This window comes from Lagenorhynchus albirostris, chromosome 1 (assembly GCF_949774975.1).
Source record: "Lagenorhynchus albirostris chromosome 1, mLagAlb1.1, whole genome shotgun sequence".
Lineage (NCBI taxonomy): Eukaryota > Metazoa > Chordata > Mammalia > Artiodactyla > Delphinidae > Lagenorhynchus > Lagenorhynchus albirostris.
The window spans coordinates 132,782,607-132,808,312 of record NC_083095.1 but is presented as its reverse complement, the minus strand read 5'-3'; the positions used below and the strand labels follow the sequence as shown (position 1 = coordinate 132,808,312).

The 25,706-nt window shown below is 56.6% G+C and overlaps 1 long non-coding RNA gene across 3 annotated transcripts in view; it reads right to left on the bottom strand.

The window, feature by feature from the left end:
• The window catches only part of LOC132532036 (uncharacterized), a 79,712-nt gene extending 55,474 nt beyond the window's left edge, over positions 1–24,238 (bottom strand). For all 3 annotated transcript variants that reach the window (XR_009544306.1, XR_009544312.1, XR_009544301.1), the window contains exons 1-2: positions 23,073–24,238; positions 375–488 (exon numbers count right to left, since the gene is read on the bottom strand). This is a non-coding gene — a long non-coding RNA (uncharacterized LOC132532036). The remainder of the gene's footprint in view (positions 1–374; positions 489–23,072) is intronic.
• Positions 24,239–25,706: the final 1,468 nt, after the last annotated feature.

Genomic DNA, 25,706 nt, shown 5'->3' with positions numbered 1-25,706 from the left:
CCTAGAGTCATGCACACATTTGGTCAACGATGGGACAGAACCAAGGACAGAGCCCTTCAGCTCACCGTTAGAGACATGCCATGCCACGCGGGAACCCAGCAGCCAGCACGCCCGTGAGACCGCGTCACTCAGAAAAATGCCCCCAGCTTCGGAGCTGGCTGCCAGGGCCCTGCCGCAGCAAAAGCACTACTGGGAGGTCCAGCCAAATCAAACCTCCTGGACTTGAACTCACGTGGGGATGGAGAGATGGGAACACCCCCCGGAAAGACTGCCCCTCAATGGCCTTCCCACAGCCTCTCCCTTGGGGACACCATATCCACCCCCCGTGGCCCACACCAGCCCCGCTCTCCCAGCGGCCCAGAGCAGCTTCTTACCTCAGGTCGGGCAGGCGTTTGGGGAGTGCAGCTGCTGGGGGATCAGCCTGGTTTGACTCGGTCTCTCTCTTTGCCTGTGGGCACAGGAGCCTCAGGGCCTGTGGGAGCAGGAGGCTGTGGGAAAAGGAGATGGGCCGTCAGCCAGAGCGGAGCAGCAGAGGGCAGTTCTGGGGAGCAGCGGGGGGCCATGCACACAGGGAGTCTGCTCCCACCCGGCTGGGCAATAAACACTCACACATCTCACACACACACACACACACTCTCCCTCTTGCTGACACACTCACACTTGCACACTCGCACGTGCCCTCACTCATTGGCACACTTGTGCTTATACACACTCACATGCTCTCACATGTACACACACATGCACTTAATCTCTGACACACTCACATATCACTCACACACTGGCATTTACACACACATGCTCTCACTCACTGACACTCACATGCACTCACATGCCACCATCTAGGGCAGGTGGGGCTCTGGGAATGACGGAGCTTCTGGCAGCAGGCAGAGAGGGGGGTGTCTGAACATGCCTCCTCCACCCACTGGCTCTGTGACCTTAGGAAAGTCAAGTCCCTGAGCCTCACTTCCCTCATCCGTAAAATGGGGATACCGTCCCTCCCGCCAGGACTGCTGGGAAGATACAAGCAGACAAGGGATGCACGGCCTGAGGCACAGTAGGTGCCCAGCCAACACCAGGGCCTGCCTCCCCCCCAGCCTGGCTCCAGGAAGCAGGCCCTGGGGCTGGCCCCTGAGGGCGGGCACAGCAGAGCACCAGGGGTGCCTCTCCCTGGGCCTGAGCCCCAGCTTCCTGGTTCCCAAGGATGCCCTCTGCTCCCAGCCACCCACCTCCCCTCCTTCCTTCCCCAGCCTCTTCTAGTTCATTCCTTCACCAAACACTGTCCAAGAACAGCTTGGGTCCCCGTCCCCCCACCCTCCATGAGTGGAGGAAGACACTAGGGAGTCCCATCTCCTTGGCAAGGGCCCAAGACACAGGCCTGGGGCTGGAAGTCCGAGGAGGCAGGTCGACTCCCAGCTTCCTCACTTGCTGGCTGTGTGGCCCTGGGCCAAGCTTCCCCCTCTGAGCCTTAGTTTCCTCAGCCTCTCAGACCAAGACCCAAATCCCCCTCTCGCATAAAGACCTAAATCGCTTTCTGAGCTATTGCCAAGAGGTTCCAACCCCATCAGTGATTCTCTAAGCGTGGGACACGCTGCTGGAGGTACATAAGGGGATTCTAGGTGGGATGTAGACAAACATTTTTATTTTCATAGGTGTGTGTTTATATTTCTGTGTATTTTTTTAAAAAATGACAAGTATATCACGGCTGTGATTTCATGGATGTGTGGCGTGGGGAGCGCTGGGTAATCCACCTTCAAACATGAGTCAACGCAAAGACAAGGGTTAAGAAAACGCGAGTACAGGTAGCACCCAGAGGTGGCTATAACCGTGAGGGTGAAAGGGAGACACAGAAAGTCGGCATCTAATAGGGTCTGGCTCCCAGCAGCCCTCACGAGGGTTAGCAGCTCCCTCCTTCCCTGACAGGCCAGGCAAGCCCCTCCGTTTCCTCTTAATTCCCCACATGGCACCATAAAACACAGGCCTAAGTCCCCAGGGGGATTCACAAGGCCTTCCAGATGGGATGGATGGACGCATGGATGGAGGGGGCTTGGAGGTAGTTGCCATAACGTGGGCGGAAGATGGCAAAGGCCTCTGAGTCTCTCCCAAAGTCAACATTCCCTCAAGTCTAACATGCAAAGACGGAATTTCTAGCTACATGGTAGGTGAAGTTGGAGGGACTCTCTAAAGGCAAGTCTTCGCGTTTCATGGGCTGTAAACTTCTCCTCCAAGAAAGAGGCAGAGAACTGGGCGGGTTTCAGGGTCCACCTTGGCTTTCCTCTCCTGACAACAGAGCCACAAGCAGTGTGGACCCAATAAGAGAGGCCTGCCTAGCCCCACAGTTCACCAGCCCCAAATTATGCCCCCTGCTGCCGGCAGGTCCCCAGGGTGCCTCCCAATGGCTGCTGACCCTGGAGGACAGGACAGGACAGGACATAGTGATGCTAGCCTGGGAGAGAGGGGTAGCCAGAGCCTGGGCAGTTCCTCAGGCCTGGGTCCTCCAAGCCAGGTCTATCCAGGCAGGGGTACCCTGAGTGGACGCCCAAGCTGGCTCCCAGTAGACTGGCACAAGTCAGCAAAGCCCTGTCCCGGGCAGGCCTCCGGACCACCTGGCTGGCAGCCCTGAGCCCATTTCCACCTGAGCTGGCAGGACAAAACATAGTCACAGCTCCTCTCCAAGCACCCAGCTGCCATGTTCCATGATAATGAATGGGCCTCCTGATCCCTTCTTCCCAAACCTTCCTGAAGCTCCCACTCTCCACGGTGGCATCACAAGGAGTTGCTCTGGAAATGCAACCACAGGCAGAGCATGACAATGATTTGGGGCAGGGGAGGAGACACAGTGGGAGCCGTGAGCTCTCCTGGACACGAGGCCTGCCTGTGTGCTGAGTCCTAGAAAGGACATGAAATCCCAGCTGCAGGCCTCACAGCCCAGGGGGTGATGGGGACCATGGCAGAGGTGGTGGTGGCGGGAGGTGCTTCCAACCTGCCCTCCTGGCTCCTTACCCCCTCAGTGGAGCCCAGGGAGCCCTGGGAATCAGATGCCTGAGTCTTCAACAGGATTAACACATGCCCCGGGGAATGTGAGACTTCCACAGAAACAGCTACTTCAGGATGCTGCTAAAGTGGCTTCAGTACTATGGGGGGCTGGCACCAGTAGGTGCTCAGCGAACACTGTGATCAAAGAGGATAGTACTGGCGTGTGTATATGCAAGTGTGTGTGTGTGTGTGTGTGTGTGTGTGTGTGTATAAGAGAGAGAGATAGAGACAAGTGCCTGCTCTGGTCAACACAGTCACAGAATCACAGAGCTTGAAAGGCCCATTGTACAGATGGAAAGACTGAGGCCCAGTGAGGGTCAGGGTCAACCCAGCAAGTCAGCCAAAAAGTCAAGTCCAGAACCCAGGTCTCCTCTTCCCCAGACCTGAACCCTCTACCTAATACCCCTGGTTTTTCATTCATTCATTCATTCATTCTACTTTTGGTAAGCACCTATGTGCTTGGTGACTGGGATAAAGAGATGTGAAGGACACCACCCCTGCCTGCCAGAAGCTCAGAGAGGAGAGAGGCCATCATAGTCAGGGGGAGGGGGCTGGGACAGAAGTCCAAGGGGCTGCAGGAGCCCAGGGAAGTTTACCTCAGAGATTTCAGTTATGTGCTTCTGAGTCGTGCTTCAAAGAGATCCCGACTTGTCTCCCAACTGCTCCCTCAGCCCAAGGCCCCCTCCAGCCCCCACACAGAGGCCTGCAGTATGGGGCAGTACTGAGCCCACCTGCCCTCACCTCCAGAAGGTCATGGGGTATTCCCCATTAGCACCCCCAATCCCCAGAAATGAGGAAGCATGAGAAAAGTACGTTGCTACACAGAAGGAGCTCAAAGAGAGTTGGTGCCCTGGCTGCCCTTCTCCTCCCCCAGGCTCAGCATCCTCCTGCACTATTCACTCTTTCCTTGTTCATTCTTGCTTTCCTGGGCACCTCCCATGAGCCAAGCATAGCACTGGGCCTGGGGTGGAGCAGAGAACAAGTGAGCGCTAGTCGTCAGCCATCACACTCGTGGAATTCAAGTCCCCATCTCTGTCAGCAGCACACAAATTCTCTCCTGTAGTGGGTTTTTCAGAGGGCGTAGTACTGAGAGAGCAAGAGGGGACACCTTCCAGAGCTTGGCTTGGAAGACCTGCCAGCTCCGCTGTATCCCACACGGGCCACACCTCCCAGCAGCTGTTACATATGCCCACAACCAATTTCACACAGGCGGAAACCAAGACCCTGAGAGGTGGCCAGGTGGACCCCAGGTTGCTCAGCGCTGAGAAGGCAGGGGACAGGGAAAGAGCAGTGAGGACAGAAGGGAAAGGCCAGGTCCAGGGCTGTGGAAGTGGAGGAAGGGGCTGTCTGGGATGACTTCCTGGTGGAGGAGGGAGTGGGGTTAGCTCAGAGCCTTCCCTCAGCCTCCCAACAGGAAATGAGTTTCTGTGAGAAAGAGAACTGAGCCAGGGGCCGTTCTGCCAGCCTATGTGACTTGGGGCTGTGCTGGCAGGCGGAGGATGAGGAGGGCATGTTCCCTAACAGCCACTGTCCCATCCCAACCCACTGAGGGCTGCCACAGCCACCATCTCACATCCCTAATTACCACTGGAAAACAGTAGAGACCAGAAAGGGAGGAACAGAGCACACAAGAGACAGAGGCCCGAAGAAAGAGCAACTGTCTCCCCAAAGCCAGAGGACAGAGAGAGAGTCAGAGAGATGAAATGGATACGCCGATGGGGCCATCCCTCCCTCCCCCAGAGCCAGTGCTGCAGCTGCCAGGAGGAGCCCATAAACCAGGGCTTTGCAAAGATTTCTCAGCAATAAAATTCTTATTTGAAATGAAACCTTACACAGTGGGGGAAGTTTTCTATGCCAGACATTAAATCCAGAAGCCATAAAGTGAAAATTTGATAAATCCGACTATATAAACACGTAAAAACATCTGTACAGCAAAGACACTATAAACAAAGTTAAAAGGCAAGTGAGACACTGGAAGAAAATATCACTAATATACAAAGAGCCCCTACAAATCAATAAGAAAAAAAGACAAAAGAAGAGAAAAATTGGCAGTGAATTAGAAATCCGTAGAGGAGGAACTAAATTGGCCAATAAACATATGAAAAGATGTTCTATCTCTATAGCAATCAGGGGAATGCAAATGAAAACAACACGATATCATTTTTTGCCCATCAGACTGGGAAAAATTAAAATGATAACAACCAGTGCTGGCAAGGATGTGAGGAAATGAGCACTCATGGACCATCGGAAGGAGAGGGAATTGGCTCAACCTTTGGAAGTGTAACTTGGCAGTACTGAATAACGTTGTAAACCCACACACCCTACCACCCAGTAATCTCACTTCTAGGAGCTTCTCCTACAGAAATGATAGCATAGGCACTCACATATAAATATTCTAGGATGCTCATAGCTGCATTGCTGGTAAGAGTAAAAAAGAAATGGCCTAAATGTTTATCAATAAGGGACTGTTTAAACAAAATACAGCACATCCATACTAGGGAACACTCCACAGCCACGCAGCCCTTCGACAGAAGGAGGCACCTCTATGTATAACAATATGAACAAAAATCAAGCTGTATAACGCTATTTCAGAAGGAACCCATTTCTATAAAGAGCAGATTGTTGGTTTATGCCCCAAAAGGCTGGAGGATAATATCCAGACAGTACAGTGATCGCCTCTTAGGTGGGGGACGAGGGGGCTTTCATGGTCTCCATTGCCTACAAGATGTGTTATGGAATTTTCAATAAAGAGTTAATTTTTTTCTTTAAATCCTGCCGGGAACCCAATATAAAATGCAGATCTGAGCAGATCTGCTGTGGTTGAAATGGGAGGGACCTATGCAGCCCCACCACCACCCCCATAGCCCCCAGGCCCCTTCAGGGACACCAGGGCTCTAGGACCAGTTTGAGAACCTCAGCTGGAGAATGTGGAGCCCATAACTTCACTCTTCCAAACCAAGGCCAGCGGGGCAGAGGGTGGCCCAAGTCACACAGGCAGTACAGACAGGTCGGGGCTAGAGGCCTCTGGCTCCTCGGCTGGGCTCCCAGTGCTGGGGCGGGAGGTTTCCCTAGGTGTCCAGGAAACCCTGGAACATCACAGTCTTGGGAACCCTAGGCTGAGGCTCAGGGGAGCCCAGGGGGTGAGGGCAACACGGGAAGGGCCTTGGTAGAAAACTCCAGGGGAGGGGGCTTTGAGGTCCAGCTCTGAGCTCTCACAGGGCTCCTGTGCTAGGGAAGGAGAGGGAGGGAAAGAGGAGAAGGGAAAAAAACAGGGAAGCTGTAGTGTGCTTCCCTCTGTGCAGAGAGAGGCTGGGGCGAGCCCGTGGGTACAGGTAGAGGGCACTGCTGTGTGCAGGTGTGTGGTGCTCGGAGAGAGGGGGCTCGTGTGGGTCTGCGGCAGTGACTGTGAAGGGCGTGTGTGTCGTCGTGTCTACATCTAAAGTCTGTGTGTGTGTGTGTGTGTGTGTGTGTGTGTGTGTGTGTGTGTGTGTGTGTGTGTGTTAGGGCGTCTGGGCAGCCAGCAGGCCCGTAGAGAGGCCAGGAGCGGGTGGCAAATTCCAGAGACCCTCCCCAACTGGCCCTCAGCCTCATGCCTGACCCAGTGCCTCCCAATACTGCCCTACCCTCCAATGAGAGGAGGCATAAAGGACTCAAGTTTGTGGAAAGAATGAGCGGGTTCTCACAGCACTCAGGCCCCAGCCAGGCACCGGGTGGAGCCGCAAGAGCGTGGCTGCGGGACCGACACGCCTAGCTTCCCATCCTAGGACAACACGACAGGTCACATTCACCATGTCACCTGGGAATCGATTAAAGCAGAGCTCTTAACAGGGGTCCCCTGGGATGGGGAACTTAGGAGGTCTGTGAGCGCTGAAACTGCACAAAACTAGATGTGCATTTATGCATATGGTGCAGGCAGGGGAGGGTACATTGTTTCGGGTCGAGGGCCCTGTCTTTCATCAGATTCCCCAAGTGGCCCACAGACCAAAAGGACTCAGAACCACTGAGCAGGAAGGGAGCAAGGCTGGGCGTCCGAAGGACAGAGGTCTCAGGGGCTTGGCGTCTGCCTGTACGTCCATGGGGGGTGTTGGAAGGCAGGGGCTAGGACAGGTTCTGCGGCTTCAGGCCCCAACCAGGACCCCCGCGAGAGTCCCATGGGGTAGATGCTAGCTCCAAGCAGGAACGAGAGCCGTCCAAGGTGAGCAGGGCTACCTCGGCAACGGGGAAGCACCTCGTCGTGCAGGGGTGAGAGCACAGGCTGGACAGGCAGAGGTCAGGGTGAGCAAGTGGCGACCCTGAGTCTCATTCTCAGACTCTGTGGGCCTCAGTATCCCCATCTGACACCCCAGAGCTACACAAGGTGTACCCTGGGAGTCCATTCTGAGCGTGTGAAAGGAAGGGCCAGGGCCATGCATGGGTGAGGCTCAGGCTGTAGGGCTGCGTGTACAGTCCTGCATTTGGGAGTCCTCCCCCCTGGTGTTGGCCTCAGACCCTCTTCCCTCCTGGGGTAGGGGGGCAGGCTGCCCCGGCTGCCCCACACTGCTGACTAGGTCTGCAGAGTCCAAGACCTTCTTGGGTGTCACCACCTCCCACATGACAGTGACCCCAGAAAGTACAGGAATAAGAGGTTTCATTACAATCCTGGACTGGGGCCAAGGGAGCCCAAGGGCTGGACAGAAGCACTGAGCAGGGCTGACAGCAAGGCCAAGGCATATGAGCTCAGTGGAGCCCCCCGAACTCTCTCTGAGCCCTCCAGGGGCCTCTCTCAGCCTGGCCTGGGGAAACTGAGGCACAGAGAGAGCCCTCTGTCCTGGGTCACACAGGGAGTTGGTGGCAGATCTGGGCCAGGATCCCAGGCCTCCCGCCCCTGGCTGGGCTTACTCTGGGCACAAACGCAGCTCGTCCCCCTCAGGTGACTCAGTGCCTGTCTCAGCACCCCTACTCCTGCCAGAAAGAGGCAGCTGACACTGGGGCTCCAACACACTGACTCACATGCAGGCCGGCAGGGCCTCCCGGATCCAAACACCCTGAGCCTCAGTTTCCCCCTCTCTAAAACACAGGTACAAAAACTCCTCTTGTGAGGATTAGAAGAGCACAGATGCACAGGCTGCTTAGGGGCACTTTCCAACCTCCCATCTCTGGGCCTCAGTTTCCCCATCTCTAAACAAGAGGGTTACTCTGAGTGATTCCCCAGGTCCCCAGAGCCCCTGAGGCTTCTGGAAAACTTGCCTGGGTGCCCGGCCCATACCCATGTCTGTGGGGAGACAGGCTGCAGGGGCAGAGACCAGGGCCTGTCCTCAAGGAACTCCTTGCTAGTTGGAAAGGGAGAAGTATGGGGACTTCCCTGGTGGCACAGTGGTTAAGAATCCACCTGCCAGTGCAGGGGACATGGGTTTGATCCCTGGTCCAGGAAGATCCCACATGGCATGGAGCAACTAAGCCCGTGCACCACAACTACTGAACCTGTGCTCTAGAACCCGCGAGCCACAACGACTGAGCCCATGTGCTGCAACTACTGAGCCCGTATGCCACAACGACTGAGCCTGCGTGCCACAACTACTGAAGCCTGCGCGCCTAGAGCCCATACTCCACAACAAAAGAAGCCACCACAATGAGAAGCCCGCGCACCACAATGAAGAGTAGACCCCGCTTGCCACGACTGGAGAAAGCCTGCGCGCAGCAATGAAGACCCAACGCAGCCAAAAATAAAAAATTTAAAAATTTAAAAAAAAAGAAAGCGAGAAGGGTGACTGTGGAGCAAAGACTACTTAGCAGAGCTGGGTGTGAAAGCGTCCATGGAAGAGCTCCCAAACATGCCTGCACACTGCCACAGTCTCCACCTCTCCCTTTTGCTTCACACCCAGCCTGCTCCACTCATTACCTGCCCGTCCCCTTTAGACCCCTGCTCCAGGGGCCACAGGAAGCTTGAAAATAGAAAAGCCATTGTGAGCTGGGCAGTAATCAAGGAAGGCTTTCTGGAGGAGACAGGACAAAAAGAATCAAGTTCACACAGGGGACCTTGAATACCCAGATGAGGAATCCAGACCCTGAGGAGCCACTGGCAGTTTCATATGGGCCCCCCCACCCTGGGCAGAGATGCCAGACCCCACCCCAGACTGGCCTCAGAGCTGTGTCCCCAGCAGAGGGCTTGAGGGGGTGGGGGACCTAGGCACCAGGCCCCCTCCACCCCTCCTCCACAGCCATGGACTCTGACTCCATCCCAGAGAAATCAGTCCTGGTCGGTGATGCCCAGTGGCCGCGGAGGCCTCATTGCAAACAGCTTTGCTGCTGGTGAATGCCGTCTGGCCAGTGAGGGCTCCCTGACTGATTAAGAGCTATGCCGGCCCGGGACTCATTCATATTCCGGTCTGGCTGCTGGCTTCAATATGGCTGAGAGACGCGAGGGCAGAGGCGGTCCTCCGAGAATGCCCGGCGATGATTCCACTCCGATTCCAATTTATTTTCTATCATTAATGCTTTTGAAAAGCCCCACATGCTCTGCAAACAGGGAAGGAGCACGGGGCTCGGGAGGGGAGGAGAGGAGAGGGCTGGGGGTGGATGGGGGCGCAACAGAGGTGGTGCGGGCAGCCGGCGAGGGGCCCTGAGACCTGGGTTCAAATCCGCACCCCATCTCCACCTGCCTAGAGAACCCTGGGGGTAAACCTGGCCTATACCTGGCAGTGGGGAACGGCCCCTGCTCTGCCTACCTCAGGGCACAGTTTCCAAGATCTTCTGAGGGGTCAGAGGTGAGCAGGCTTTATATATTGTGAAGGGCTGTACACCTTGAGGAACCGAGAGCGAAGCAAACCTGACTGACCATGGCAACAGAGGCCTATGAACTGGATGCCTGCCTCCCCAGCTACACTGGGGGACCCCCACCCCAGGGTGCAGGAAAGGCCTGGGCTGCCTCTCACCCTAGCACAAGCAGAGGAGATAAGGATTTGGGTCCCCTGTCCCCTGCCTTGTCTGTCTCAGACTCACACTGCCAGCCTCCCTACACCCCCTGCTCCCAACAGGCTTACCAGGACCAAAAGGCCCTAATCCCTCCCCCCCCTCCAACCCTGCAAGAAGAAGAGAGTTATAAGCTTCCCAGCTGAGCCACATAGAAGACTCTGATTACTTTTCCTTTCTTGACAGCTCTGTTTTCCCTGGAGCTTATAACTACCCTTGGGATCAAGTCCAAACTCCCCACCTCCATGCAAAGCTCTCCCAGGTAACTCAGGCCCATCTGGGCAGCCTCAACTCCTCCCTGGCCTGACCCCACCCTCAGTTCCAGCGCTGATCACCCCTGGTCTTCGCACGTGTTATTTCCTGTCTGGAACTCCCTCCTCCTTGGCCACAGTTCAAACTCCTACTCCCTCTTCAAGATGCAGCCCAAGTTCTCCTCTATGCAGCTTTTCCCAGCTTCCCTGGCCAGCCCTGCTCTGTGCTTCTAAGTATCCTGTACCCACCTATGTTACAACTCAGCAATATGGTAATTATGTTTGTGTGGCAGCTCCCCTCCATTCAGCCAGTGGCCAGGGGCTGCGTCTGATTCATCCCCTGCATTCCCAGTGCTTGGCAAAGTGCCTGGCTCACAGTAGAGCCACTGATTCAGTCAACTGATCTTCATAGAGCACCTACTGTGTGTCAGGCTCTGTGCTGGGTGCTGGGGGTGCAGCAAGAAAGACAGAGCCCGTCCTTGTCCTCAAGTTCTTCCAGTGGATGTACTCAGGGTAATGTCTGTTGAATGAATAGACATACGACCACCTTGTAAATGGGAAAACTGAGGCCCAGAGAGGCAAAATGCCCTGTCCAAGGGTGCCTCTGCCTCCTTGCCCACACCTCTTTCTACTCCATTTCTCTCCCAGAACCTTAGCAGCAGTGAGGAGGAACTCAAAACTAAAGGTTAGAATCAAAAAAAAAAAAAAAGGAAGAAGAGAACGTAGTGGATTTTCCTCCTTTCTCAATAATGTAAAGAAAACTGCTTTTGCCAACTACGGCAGCTTAAAAGCAATTAGAGTTTTTGGAGGGGACTCTGGGCACGAGCAGAAGAGACAGAGTGAGCGCCCGGCACAGAATTTTTCCAGCATTCGTTTGTATCAAGCAAAAGGGGGAAAAAAAGTGTTAAAAGCAGCAATTTCTAGCAGCAGAGATGGTGGAGATAAAATATTTACAGCCTCCAAGGGAGGGGCCTGAGAGGGGCCAAAGACCCCCACTCCTACTTCTCTGGAGGCAGGAAAAGGGAAGGCAAAAAAATGGGAGACAAGGAGAGATGAGTCACCTCCCCACTGCTCCTGTCCCGACAGGAGCCGTGGGGCAAGGAGGGGAGAAGCCCCCAGATGCCCCTATTCTCTCACCCCTTCCCCACCATTCATGGCCCACAGCCACTAACCAGCCCCCAGACATCAGAGATCCATCCCTCCAATCCTCAGACCTGGCTCTGCTCAAAATCCAGAGAACATCACCACTCCGAGCTGGCATTTGAGGCCTGCACAGCCCAGGCCCCTCTCCAGCCTCTTCTCCAGATGCTCCCTACGGGGCACACTGCCCTGACTGTTTTCCGAGGACCCTCGCTCAGTCCCACCTCCAGGCCTTAGCCTGAGGAGGGACTATAAGGAGTGTGCACCCCTCCCCTCAGGGGGAGGTAAGTCAGGTTGGAGGGTGTAGACCCTGAGCAGATGACGGAGCCAAGGACACACAGCTCTAGACCGCACGCTGGACTTCCAACCACGCCTCTCCCACTGAACTCTTCCTTCCCTACCTGGACCCTTCACTTGCCCCTTGTCCTCCTCTCTCCAAATACACAGCAGCCTCCAGCGGCATCTTCCTGAACCCTAACTTCCTCCGTCCCAGCTGCAGCACAGACTCCCCTCGTGTGGCACACAAATGACATAGTCTCTGTTAGAAGCAGACGTTCCTAGATTCAAATGTCAGCTCCTCCACTCACTAACCGTGTGACCTTTGCAAGTCCCTCAATCTCTCTAAGCCTCAGTTTCCTCATCTGTTAAATGGGAATAGTAATAGTACATATCTCATGGGATTGTTTTTAGGATTAAATGAGGTAATGTATGTAAAGCACCTGGCACTATGACTAACATTTAGTAGGTGTTCAATGAACTCACCTCTGCCCTACTTCCTGTTCAGTCCTCAGGTGTGACTCTCCAGGCCTCAAGATGGCCCATACAGTTGCACACAGCCTCCCGCACCATCTCGTCATCACCTGATAAATGCACAGAAGGCACACACCAGCTGAGAGCAGAGGGTGGAGGAGGTGCTGAAGGGCTCTGCACACTCAGAGGCCCAATCCCTCTGCACAGAGCCAGGGAGCCTCTCACTTTGCTTAGCTTAGGAAGGATTCCTCCAAGAACAGCAGGAGGCCTCAGTCAGAACCCTGAGAACTTGCCAAGCCAGGAGGAGGTGACTGGAGGCTCAGCCTTCCCTCCAGCCTGTGGCTGCAGCGCCTCCCTCAGCCATCCTTCCAGCCCTACTGGACAAAGGCAAACACCAAGGCCCAGGGAACAGCAGTTAGTAAATCCCAGAGCAGAAACCAAGTCTCAAAGACAGTGTGGTCCAGCAAAGCTGGGTAGTTCTGGTCTCAAATCCCAGTCCCACCGTTGACCAGCTGGGTGACCTCTCTAATCCTCAGTTTCCTCATCTGTAAAATGGAACCCATAAGGCCCACTTTGCAGGGCAGTTGTATGCACTAACAAGGGTAGCGCTCTTCCAACACCCTGCCGAGGTTCCAGCATGCAGTCAGTCAGCATGGGGACGTGTGCTTGTTCTGTCCCACCTGCTCCCTGGACTCCAGGCACGGTGCACTCCCTACCCCGCAGCACTGGGAGAGCAGAGGGAAGGCCTGGAGGTGGGGGCAACAGGACCTGCCCTATTTCCTGTGATCCTTCCCAGCCCACTGCCCACCCAGCTGGGGGCTAAAGGACCAGCCAACAGACAAGCCAACAGCCATGGCCAATCCTCCCTGCCCCACTCTCAGAGCAGAAGAGGTCCATTCCCTGCCTCATTTTATCCAGGAGAGGTAGTGGCATGTCCCAGGTCATACAGCCCCCATCAAGCCACTTGGTGGAAGTTGGGTGTCTTCCTCTCCTTCCCCAACTTCGGAGAATACACAGCCTCGATGTAGGATCTGGCAGTGCCACAGGGCTGTAGACCAGGAATCAGAAGGTGTTTTGAGGTCTCTGTCTCTTGCTTCCCCACCGATTGCCTTCCTCCCACGGGGCTCTCCTGCCCACTGCCCCTACTCCTGTCCTCAAGAAAGAAGCCCAGCAGTAAGCCTGGCCCTAATCAGGGCTCTCCTCATTGTGGGGGCAGAGATGGGAGCACATGAAGACCCTCTGGGCCCTGGATGGCTGAGCCTCAGGACCCCCTACTGCAGCCTCCTCCCCAGCCTACATACCCATTCTCCCCACTGGTAAGTAACTGGGGCGGGGGGTGCGGTGCGTGTGTATGCAGACAGGATCACGGGTCCTAAGAACCTGGGGCCCACCCCCAGGGTGACTGATAGCCCTTCCCCAGCTGGGCCCGCCTCCACCCCTTTGCATCTAGGGGAGAACTGGTCTGTCTGAACCACAAGCCCACAAGGCCCAGGAGCTGGGGATCCTGGGACTGAGAAGCCGGATGCCTGACTTAATTGCCTAGGCTCTGCAGTGCTTTTCAATTGAGACCCAAGATGCAGTTGGCCACTCCCTGTGCCTCAGTTTCCTTATCTGGAACCTAAAAGAATGAGATCATCTCTGAGCCTGCCTTCTCCTTCCCACATTCTCCAATTGCATACCTCTGACCTCTGGGACCCTCACAGAGTCAAGAGGTGCTCCCAAGTCAGTCACCAAGGGCACTAAGGGCAGAAAAAGGAGTCCCAAGCATTTGTGGGTGCCAGGGGGGCAGGATCACCCTGACCCCAAGGAGACAAGGCATCCCAGAGAGACCTGCACCTACCCTAGGCTGGCAGAGGACACCCATCCTCCCTCCCCAGGGAGGAAAGTGGGCCCAGGTAGGAGAGCGAACATGGCTCCTCAGTGAGGCTAGAGGCAGCCAGAGCCCTCTCTCCTTTCTGCACGTGCCCCAGCTCACCCCTCCGTGCCTCACCTCCCATCTCTGTTCTAGGCTACAGAAGATTTAGCCCAGCCCAGATCTCAGGCTCGGCCCCAAGCTGTCCCACATGCCCCCTGGACTCCAGGCACCGTGCCCTCCCTTCCCTGCAGCACATACAACCCCAGTTCCCCCAAAGCCCTTGGCTGCCCAAGCTAGGATCCTGAGCCCTCCCTCCAGGCAGCCCTCCCCATGCCTTCCCCACTGGCCTCCAAGGCGGCTGGTGGGGGCAGCCCTACTCCTGGTGCCAGCAGGGGCTCCCCTGGCCCTGCATGGCCAGAGCCTGATAACAGTCTCCTAAATTAAACAATAAACAAGAAGTTGTTCTAGATTTTCCTGACGCTGCAGTTCCTGAGTAATCCCCGTAGCAAACAAAAGGAAAAGAGCCCCAGTTACTCTAAAAGAGACTCACTTCCTGTTTCCAGGCGGAACCTCCAGCCTGAGCCAGAGGAACCCCCAGAGGGGGATTCTGCTCCAGCCACCCGCCCGGCTCCAGACCACTCACCCCCTCCCTTTCCCCCCACCGTCTCAGCCAATCATGGGTTGACACCCTTAGCGGCCTCCTAGATCCCACCTCTCCTCCCCTCCCGCTCTGCGCCATGTGACCTTGGACAGGGCAGGTCACCTCACAGGCCTCAGTCTCCGCATCTCTCAAGCATCCTCACCTCTCAAGGATAAAATGAAATATGTGACCACTTGAGGTTAGACAGAAATTTTCTTGTATTTTTTAGAGATGGATGCTGAAATATTTAGGGGTGAAATGTCATGATGTCTATAATTTACTTTAAACTACTTCAGAAAGAAAAAGACAAAGCAAAATGTGGCAAAATGTCAACAACTGTTAAATCTAGGTGAGCGGGTATATGGGAGTTTCCTACACTATTCCCTCTATCTTTCCGTATGTTTGAAAATGTTCCTAACGAAAAGTTAAAAAAAAAAAAAAAAAAAAGTTGGTCACATGAACCAGAGCCCCACGAATAATGCCTCATGCTCCTGGCAGGCCTGAAAGGCAACTGGATCTCTTAAGTAGGTTAAACGTCCCCCCTGCCATCTCCTTTATGTGGTTTCCCTAGAAATCGCTTTTGCACAAATTCCGCTGAGTCCTAGCTCAACATTTAGAAGCCTTAGCACATTCAGAAGCCAGACACAGTGCTTTACTGAAGCAACTGTTGTCGTCTTTTTTTTTTTTTTGAATTTCATTTATTTATTTATTTTATACAGCAGGTTCTTTTTTTTTAATTTTTGAATTTTATTTTATTTTATTTGTATACAGCAGGTTCTTATTCGTTATCTATTTTATACATATTATTGTATATATGTCAAGCCCAATCTCCCAATTCATCCCACCACCGCCAGCGACTGTTGTCTTCTGACCCACCACCTCCCTCCAGCCCACCACCTCCCTGTCCTTTCTGCAAAGCAGCCCTGGCCTAGAGATCGTGATGCTGGCTCCATCCTCATGTGGCCACTACCCTCTCTGAGCCTCTGAATGTCGCCCCCCACCCCGCTTAAGCACAAATGATGACAAGTCAGTGACTGCCTAGCCTTCTCATTCAAAGGCACAATGTTACCGCACAGAGACCGATATCCCCATTTAACAGATGGGAAAGCTGAGACTCAGGCCAGGAGAGACTGGAAGCAGAACACAGAAGGTGGGGACAAAGGGAGGGGGGAGCGAGCAAAAGCTCCCTGTCTGCCCCCTCCCCACTCCTCCCCATTCCTCTATCCCAACCCTGGCAGCACAAATCAGAGAGAGGATGGCCAGCACCTCCCTTTCTCTGGTTCCTATGTACAAGCTTCCTGGTCAGGAATAAATGGCCGTGATCACAATCTCCCAGCCAGGCCCAGCTGACCCACACCGGCGTTGGCCAGGTCCACCTCTGCCGATCGATAATGGAAGAGTTAACAGTACCCCAAATAATCAATCGCTAATTGCGGAATGCCATGCAATTCATCAGGGAGAGTTACGTGTGGCCAGTGACTGGGCATCCCTGCCCTGGCCTGGCGGAGATGGAGAGGCAGAGGCAGAGAAGGCCTCGTCTGTCGCGAGCACCTCAGCAGAAAAGCCGCCCATAACTTGGAGCTTCACAAACAGGTGTCCTAGGCCCAGCTCACATCCCCAGGCACAACGGAGAGGCGGAAGAGGCAGTGGCCGACGAGGCCCTGAGGGATGGGCCACATGCCCCTGGTCAGCTCATCTGGCCCCAGGTCCCCTGGAAGTGCCAGGTACCCAGTCCCTGTCACCAAGGCATTCCCAGGCCATGAAGAGAGACCAACTGCCATGTATCACGGGCCTTGCACACAGTAGGCCTCACAGCAAACGTTTGCAAAACGTAAAGCAGATATGCTGCTCTCAGAGTTCCGAGGAAGGAGCAGCTACTCCCAGCTAGAGTGACCAGGAGGGGTTTCTAAACATGGCATTTGGGCTGAGTGTTGAAAAGTGGGTGGGATCTATGGGCAGAGACAGAGGAAGGAATCAGGCAGAGGGGACAGCAGAGCGAAACCCTGGAGGAAGGAAAGCCAGAGCGTGTGTGAAAAGGAGAGTGAGTGGCATTTGGCTGGAGCCTGGGTGCACAGAGGAATATGGAGGGAGATGGCTAGGAGAGAGAGTCAGACAGTGCAAAACACTGAGGGGTCCAAACGCCAGTCTGAGGGAATAAGAAGCCCTTGAAGGGTGCTGAGTAGGAGCATGACAACGAGCATGTGTTTGGAAGGACCGTTAAATGCCACGGCGTCCACAGTTACTGCCAGGTTGCACGCCCTAAGAGGGCGGGGGCTGGTCTTATTCATCTCTGTCCCCATAGCAGCCAGCACAGCCAGGCCCAGAGGAAGCACCCAACAAGTGAATCGCTGTATGATTACAGGACCGTCAGATGTGGGACTGGGGACTCCTGGACTCACAGCTGTGGAAGACGCTGTTTGTATAAAAATACATATTTATCGTAGAGTCTCAAACACAGCCTTTTGAGGCAGGCTGGGAGAGAATTATCTCCAGTTTACAAAGAGGGAAGCTGAGGCTCAAAGAGGGAAACAGTGACCTGGCCAAGGTCACACAGCTGGCAGAACCCAGTGCTCTCCCCACCCGGCCCAGAAGGCTGAGCCCTGCTTGCCTTGGCATGGCCCAAGGCTGCCTAAGATGGGCCCAAGGCCCATCCCCTCCTCATTCCCTGTCACCGCCACCGCTAACCTGTGCTGGCGAGACAGAGAAACGCAGCAAATGCTGCCCCATTGAGCATCCCGCATACTCACTCCAGCTGGGACTGGCGGCTGTCACCATGGCAGCCTGTCCCTGCACCTATAATATAAACAGGGCTAGGCAGGGAATCTCTAGAATCCCCAAGCTTGGTCTAGACAGACCTTGTTGAAGACAGACCCACTTCTCCCCAGCCTCCGCCCCTCAAAATTTGGGAAGCATACCAATGGAGCAAGAGTCCTGGACCAGGAATCCAGAGACAGGGTAAAGGCCAGCTCACTGCGTGACTCTGGAGAATCACTTCCAAGCTTCCTCATCTGTGAAATGGGTCGGTGCTCTCTGCCTACTTTACAGAACTGCCATGAGGACTAAATGAGGAAGGGAGTATAAAAACTTATGGAAAACTAGAAAGCAAACTTTGTCCTGGAAAATAATAAGTCTCCTCTCTACTTCAGCCTGGAGATTGAACCTCCAACAGGACTCCCTTCCCTCTCCCAGCAGAGGGCAAAACATGAGCTAACATTTACTGAGACTCTTCAGTGTATCAAGCTAGTGCACAGTTTACCTGTGTTATTTCAAAGTACACTAATGACACCCCTACAAGGTAGGTATCGTTCTCCCATAATAGATGAGGAAACTGAGGCCCAGAAAAGTGATTTGCCCGAACTCATCCCACTCAGAAGGAGCTGAGTCAGAATTCAAACTTGGTTCCAGATGGCATCCAAGCCCAGGCCCTTTGATTGAGGGGTCCATTTCCACACCCCAAAATCTCAGAGCTATAGAATCAGTGCTCAGGGTTAGGCTGCATGTCCACACCTGAGCTGCATGTAACACACATATACTCCTGAGGCCTGAGACCCTGACATCAGATGCGCCGTGCCCACCCCATGGCCTGTGGACCAGCAGGGCCATCGGAGCGGCATGGGGAATGGGGGTGGGGATGGGGGTAGCTGGCACAGCTGGTCTTGAGCCAATTGGATCAGTCCTGGGCATGGAGCCGCCTGTCCGGCTGCCCTGGCAGATGGGTGTCAGAACTGGAACACCTGCCAAGGCTCCACCTCCATGTCCAAACCAACCTGGACACTGAGGTCCCATTTTGGCCCCCTCCCCTCCTGACCCTGGGGGCTGGCAGTGCCTACACAGATCCAGAAGGTCAGGGTGGCAGCCGCTATCTCTCCTTCAGCAGCTGGTGTCTCCCCTGATGTGGCCATATGGCCCCATACGCTTGCTGACAGCTGGACTGCAACTGAAAGCAACTGCCTGAGGATGTCCTCTGCAAAGGCCCCGAGGCCCCAGCCTCCCCGCCCACCACTGCCCTGGCAGGCCACAGGCGCAGCCAGGAAAACCCCAGGCTGGAACGCCCTGCCCCCAACTTGCTTTATGACCTTGCGTAAGTCACTGCCCCTCTCTGGGCCTCAAACTCTTCCTCTGTCAAACAGTGATGCCGACCGCCCCTCTACGCCTTCCCTGTGTATTCCACTTCCAAGGTCACTAACTTCCACCCAAACTCACTCCAGGTACCCAGGGAGAAAAACGTATCCGTTTTATAGACATAGAAACTGAGGCCCAAGGGACCTCAGGGACTTGCTCAAGTGTGCACAGTGGGAGGGCCAGTAGTAAAGGCTCATTTTATGACTCCAGGATGCCTGCCACCTCTGTATGCCCAGGAGGTGGGAGTGGTGATCACCGAGGCCCTGCCCCACTCGGATGGCCTACATCACCCCACCTGGCTCCCCACCCAGTCCGAATTTCTCTCCATCCTCCATCGAAGGGGAACCACGCACGGCCACTTGGCTCTCAGGGCGAAGGCTGACAAGGTGCCTGCCCCTGCTGCTGCCCTGGGCACCAGCCTGGATTCCCAAAGCAGCCTCAGGACTGCCTCCCTGCCTCCGGCTCTCCTGGCCAACCCCTCCCCCGACCACCAGAGGGAGAGGTTTAAATTGCAAATCTGATCGCGTCCCTCCAGAACTTCAACCCTACAACCCCTGAATACGGAATCAGCCCACACTCTTCAGTCGGGCACTCAAGATCCTCCTCCGTCTTGTGCCAACCTGCTCTGTGCCTGCTGTGCCCCTGCATAAACTACTCCATTGCAAACATGTTCCACCCATGCCTGGCGCCTCCCACCTCCGTGCCTTCGCTAACACTAAGCCATCTGCCTGGAAAGCCCTCACTTGGTCACATGCTCCATTCATTCACTTATTCAGCGTATTTACTGAGCATCTACCAAGTGCCAGAAACATCCCAACAGGTCAAATTGCAGCAGCCCTTCCGGTCCATCTGAAATAACCCCTTGCCAGCCTCCCTGCCCCATACCTCTGCAGGGGCCCAGCCCAGGCTGCCTCATACCCAGGGGTGTGGGTCAATGTCTGTGACCCCTTTCAGGGACAGCCCACCCAGGGAGGGGCCCAGCTTTGTCATCAGTACCCCCAGTACTCAGCCCAGGCCTCAAACCAGGAGATGCCCCCAATGTGGAGTGAGCCCCAAGTGAAGGGTTCCAGGCAGTAAAGAGCAAGGCCAAGCAAGACATGGTTCTTGGGAGCAGATGTCTGGGCCCTGGAAGTCCGCAGAAGAGACTCTGATTGGCCAGGGTGGCCCCCAGTTCCCTCAAAAGGAGGCCTGAGTGGTCAGGGGTAACTTTACCCTTTCAAGTCACCCAAGGGCCCAGCCCAATCAACAACTTATCACTGAATTTGTTATAATTTAAAAACACAGGGGCTTCCGTGGTGGCGCAGTGGTTGAGAGTCCACCTCCCGATGCAGGAGACACGGGTACGTGCCCCCGTCTGGGAAGATCCCACATGCCGCGGAGCGGCTGGGCTCGTGAGCCATGGCCACTGAGCCTGCGTGTCCGGAGGCTGTGCTCCGCAATGGGAGGGGCCACAGCAGTGAGGGGCCCGCGTACCGCAAAAAAAAAAAAAAAACACACACAAACATGGCAGGGCCAGGGCCTGGCTGGACACAGAAATTAAGGGGGCCACACTGAGCACTACGCATTCCCAGTCAGGATGTTTAGGGAGGGGAGTAGCTGTCTTTAAAAAGACAGTGGGGGCTGCGAGCACCTGACTGGGATTTTCACCCCTAACAAACAGATCTGGGGCCAAAGAGGTACCATGTTCTCTCCCTCTCCATGGCTTGAGGTCCCATATGGAGGGCTCATCCTGCTGGAGTCAGTTGGGGGCAGTGGGGGGCGGGGGGGTGCGAAGTAGACATCTGGCCAGGCTCCAGCCACGTGGGTATCAACCAGGGCATCAGTCAGGTCAGCACACAGGAGGCAAAAGTCCAGACTCAGGGAGCCACACAGGGACAAAGGGGTAAAGAGGTGGGGAGAGAGAGAGAGAGAAATGATGGCTAAGAAAGACTGAGTCAGCGAGAGCTGGCAGAAAGGAAGGGGTAGAGGCAGAGAGAGTCTGCCCCAGAGTGAAGCCAGCAAAGAGGCTAAGGGAGCCGCCACAGGACCCAGCAGGCCACCACCACCACCACCCCCAGCCCCAGGATGAGCTTTGGTCACTCCTGGGCAGCAGCCTCCCCACCAGAGGACTTCAAGGGCCTGAGTGGCCCTGGGGATGAATCCAGGCTGTCATCGGGACTGGGCTGGGGGGAATGGTCACAGAAGCCTGCCTGGAGTTGATAGCTACTCCAGCTGCCTATGTCTCAAGTGGGCCATTTGGGAAGGAAGTGGTCCCAGTAGTCATCAGACCCCATCCCCGCCAATGCACATTTAGACCTCCATGTGGAGAACCCATTCACCTGAGGGTGAGCTCTTTGCCCCACAAAGGGACTCCAGGGTAGAGATCCTGAGACAGTGGGAAGGGTTCCAGGGCCCAAACAGGAGGACCTAGAGTGCCAGGCTGGGGTTGGGAAACCACTCTGATTCCCAGAATGATACCGACATCCCAGTGCCAGAACCAGGTTTGCAAACCATCAAGCAGAGCCCAGGCAGACTCTGGCCCCAGATCTAGGAGGCAAAGATGAATGAGGCTGGGGTCAAGCCAGGGAGAATCAGGCTGAGAGTGGCTGCACCCACCTCCCTGCCCATCTGGAGAGGGTGTTGGTCACAGGCAGCAGGAGAGCTGCCCTGGGGAGACCTTCCAGCAGCAGGCCCCCAGAGCCCTGCTGCCCAGTCAATAAAGAGGGCTTGAGGGCCCTCCCTGCCCCCTCCCCACCTCACCAAAGACCAGGTTTAAAGGATACCTTCACAGTGAAAGGGGCTGCCCTGAGACTGCAGATCTCCTGTCTCCATCTCTGCCTCAAAATCCTCTTCTTACAAGGTGGCAGAGAGATTCCAGAAAGGGGAGTGGAAGTGGAAGTGAGGTCTAAGCCTGAAAACTGGTCAAATAAGATATTACCATACCCCAGAGACCCAGGTAGATACTGACTGGCCCAACATCACGATCCTTCACCCAGCATCTAGGTTGAGAACAAGACTTCTGACCCCACAGGCTCATACGCTGAGTCCCAGGAAGGAGGGCACATGGACAAGGGCTGCTGGGGAACTCAGCTGCTCCAGCCCGGAATCCCAAGCCAAAAGGAAGGATTGGGAGCAATCAGAGAAGGCTTCCTAGAGAAGGAAGAACCTGCCTGGAAGCAGGGAGGATTTGGTAATGCGGAGGGGCCTGCAGGGGGCCTGAATACTGACCCTTTCTTGGGCCTCTCACTCCTGGGGACACTGGCCTCCCTCCCTCTCGGGGAACCATCCTGGACCACATCTCCCCATCCTAGCTTCTGCAGGGGCAGGGCTGGCATGGCGGGGTGGTGGGGGGTAGCTAGGAAGTTTCCTGAAGTAGTCAGCAGTGGACAGGAATGCGGGAGGAGATGCAAGAAGATGGAGGTGGGGACCGGGGTACAGCACAACCACAATCTCATCACACTGAGTGAGGCACGCAGGATCATGGCTCCAAGCAAAGCAGGGATAGGGGGCGGGGGTGGCACTATGCTGGAGCCCTAGAGGTTCCCCTTCCACTCCCTAGCCTCTTGGGAGCTCCTGCGGGCCAGGGCTGATGGGATGCACTTTGCCGGCAGTTCCCTTCTTCCAGCCGCCTGTCCCACGGAGCAGAAGGAGCAGGGACACACACACACACACACACACACACACACACACACACACACACACACACACACACACACACACGGGAACGTCTCCCAACTCTCCCCACCTCAAACCCGTGTCCTCAGCCTGGCTGCAAAGATGACCTCGCGGCCCTGGGACCTGGAAGCTGTGGCTGTGCCTGACCCTGGAGGGGTCCAGGGGTCCAGCGCCCGGAGCGGCTCTAGAGCGGCGCCGTGGGGCTGGACGGGTGTCCCAGAGAGCCGGCGGCTGCGCTGATGGGGTGGTGGAGATGCACCCATTGGCCCGCCGGGCGGCACAACCCGCGCCCCCGCCCCATTCCTCCCTCTCTCCTCGAGAAAGGAAGGCCGGAGTTCCACCACTAAACAGCCTCCATCCTCTCCCCCTACACGCAAAGTTGCTCCAAGTCGCCGGGGTTCCCGCGACACGCGAGGGTTAGGCGGGGCCGCCCAGCGGGCGAGAGCGCGGTCACGAACAGGGGTGCCGAGCGCGCCCCCCTGCAGCTCCGCGCGTGCACCCTCCCACAACGGGCGCGCACCCAACACCCCACCCCCAACCCGCGGCCCCTGAGGCTCCCGCCCAATCAGAGGCCGCGGACGCGGCGCTGCCGGCAGGCAGAGACACCCGGGCTCCCTGGCCTGCGCCCCCGCGGCCCCCGCCCCGCCCCGCCACGGTCTCTCGGCCCGGCCACACTCACCGTTTCGGGCGCGCAGTCTGCGCGCAGCTCCTCTCCGGGGCCGCATTCCCCGGCTCCGTTTCCCTCCTGTTCCCGCTCCGGCTTGGGTTCCCGCTCCGCAGGGCTCGGCTCTGAGATGGTGGCCGCGGCAACGAGCGAGGCAGGGAGGGCGTGTGCGCGTGTGTGTGTCTGTGTATGTGTGTGTGAGCGCGCGCGGTGTGTGTGCGTGTGCACGGGAGGGCCCCAAGCTCCCCCGCGCGCCCCGCTCCTGCCTCCTGCTCTCCACTCTGCGATGCCAGCAGAATCCCTAACGCGCGCTCCCACCCTCCTGGGCGCTCACACTCGCGCACACCCGGGCGCGCACACCCCCCCGCCACCGCACACCCGGCTCCGCACTCCCGACTCTCGCCCTCTTGGGGCGCTCACAAAGGCCCCTGGCCCCGGCCTGCCGGAGCCCCCGGAGCGGGGCCTGAGGAGTGGCCCTGCGGTCCTACCGGACTGGCCCCGCCTTAGGTCCTCCGGTGCTCCCAGAGGGGCCCCCTCGGGCGTCCCTGCTCCTTCACCCTGCCCTGCCGGGCCGCGGCCGTGCTCTAAGCCTGACCCCCGGCCGGGGAGCCCGACTCCGGCTTCCGGCGCTCCCACCCAGAGGCGCTGGCTCCCTCCTCCTCGCCTGCTCCGCCGCCTGCAGCCGCGTGCTCTCCCGCTCCTTTCTTTCCCCCTTTTCTGTCACTGCCTATCCTTTTATCTTCTCTCCTTTCTCCCACCTGCAGCCGCCCCGATCCCTGTCCTCAGTCTCTCCGGCTGCCTCTCTATCTTGCCGACGCCCTCTCCCGCGCCTCCTCCCCACCGCCCTGCGCTGCCCTCACATTCTCCGCATTACATGGGGTGCCGCCCGCCACTCGCCGGGCCCGAGGTGCGGACGCACTGTGGGCGGCGAGGGGACCCGCCGAGCCCGGGCCCCACCGCCCCCTCGGCTCTCCGCTTGCTCCTCGCTCCCCGCTGCGGCCTGGCGGGCGGCTACGTCCCGCGCTAGCCTCGGCTGTCGCTGACAGCTCCCATCTCGCCCGGGCTTAAAGGGATAGCGCACCGGGCTCGACCTGCCCCACCTGGGGGCGCCGAGGAGGGCGGCCTCCTGCGCCGGCACAGTCCGGGGCGGTGGCGCAGCCGGGGCGGTGCGGGCGGCGCCCCGTCCGCCGCGGTTGAGCCCAGCCCTCCCGGGCTGGAGGTGAGTCAAGGAGAGGGCGGTCGGGCCTGACCACGCCATCCAGGGGGCGCTCCGTGCTTGTTGGCGGCTAAGCCTAGGGGCAGGCTGGAGGTGTGAGGCAGTGCAGGCTGGGCGCCCAGCACTGCGGGGCGGGGAGAGGAGGGATCAGGGAAGCAGCTGTCCGGATCTGAGCACAGGGTGAGGACACCTGTCATGCTAAGAGGACAGGGCTCACAGGATGGCCTCCCGCTCTTGCTGTGTGACCTTGGGCAAATGCCTGCCTCTCTCTGGCCTCAGTTTACACTTCCTTGGAAGGCCAATGGCTTCCATCGTCTCTGGGGCTCTGATTTGGTGGTAGATCCCTCCAAAAATGAGAGAGCAGGAGGTATGACGGAACTTCGCGGCGGGTGGGGGTGGAGGAGGTCCAGGAAAGCTCCTGGAGGAGTTGACACTGAAGCTAGATATTGAAGGATGAGTAGGAATTGACTGGGCAGAAAGGGCATCCCATGGTAAGAGAAGAGGATATACAAAGACCTGGAAGCGGGAAACAGGGAAAATGCGTGTATTTGTGGGGAGGAGAAGCTGTAAGAGCCTTGAATTGAGGAGTTTCAACTTTGTTCTGGGGCAGCAGTGGGGATGCCACTTAGTTAATCTAGGCAGAGGCCTCCCCATCCTCCAGCCATCACAGAGGCATTGCTAAGGGCTCCCCAAATCCAGGAGCTTTTGAAAGAGGCCTCCTCTCCTCTCCTGTCTTCTCTCCTCTCCTCTCCTCTTCTCTCCTCTTCACTCCACCCAGTCCCAACTTCCCCCAATATCTCCAGCCAGGCGCAGCACAGCCTCCCCCTGCTGACCGGAGCTGGAAGTGGGAGAAGCCCAGGCCTCGCTGTAGTGGTGCTGTGAGTCCCAGAAGGGTCAGACTTTAGCACCCACCAACCAAGGTGCCCTGAAAAGACCCAAGCCTTTGTTGTCAGGCCATACCCAGTGCCAATTCCAGCTTCACTGTCCTCTTCTGTACAATGGGAATAAAAATACTCAGCCACAAAGGAGGTTGGCGAAGAATTCATGAGAATTCACACACAAGAGTGACCCAGCACGCAGGAGGTATTCAGCAAATGTTCTTTTCCTTCTGCACACCTGGCCTTGGCTCTGTGGACCATCCCAAAGGCCCTTACTCTCTCCCTTTTCCCTTCTTCCCTGGCCATTTTCCTCCTGCCTTCCTACCAGACTTCCTGGGGGCCTCAAGGGAAACGAGCTCGCGGCTGTTGCCTGCTCTGGTTCAAAGCACCTCCTGAGGAGTCTTCCCAGGGCTTCCAGGTGGGCCCTAGGGAAGCCAAACAGAGACAAACAGCCTTTCCCCAGAGTCCCTGACATCCAAGCAAAGCAGCAGTCTACGACCCCATCCATTTCTCCCACTCTCCTATTCTGGGAGCCACACAGCCTTTGTGTTTGTG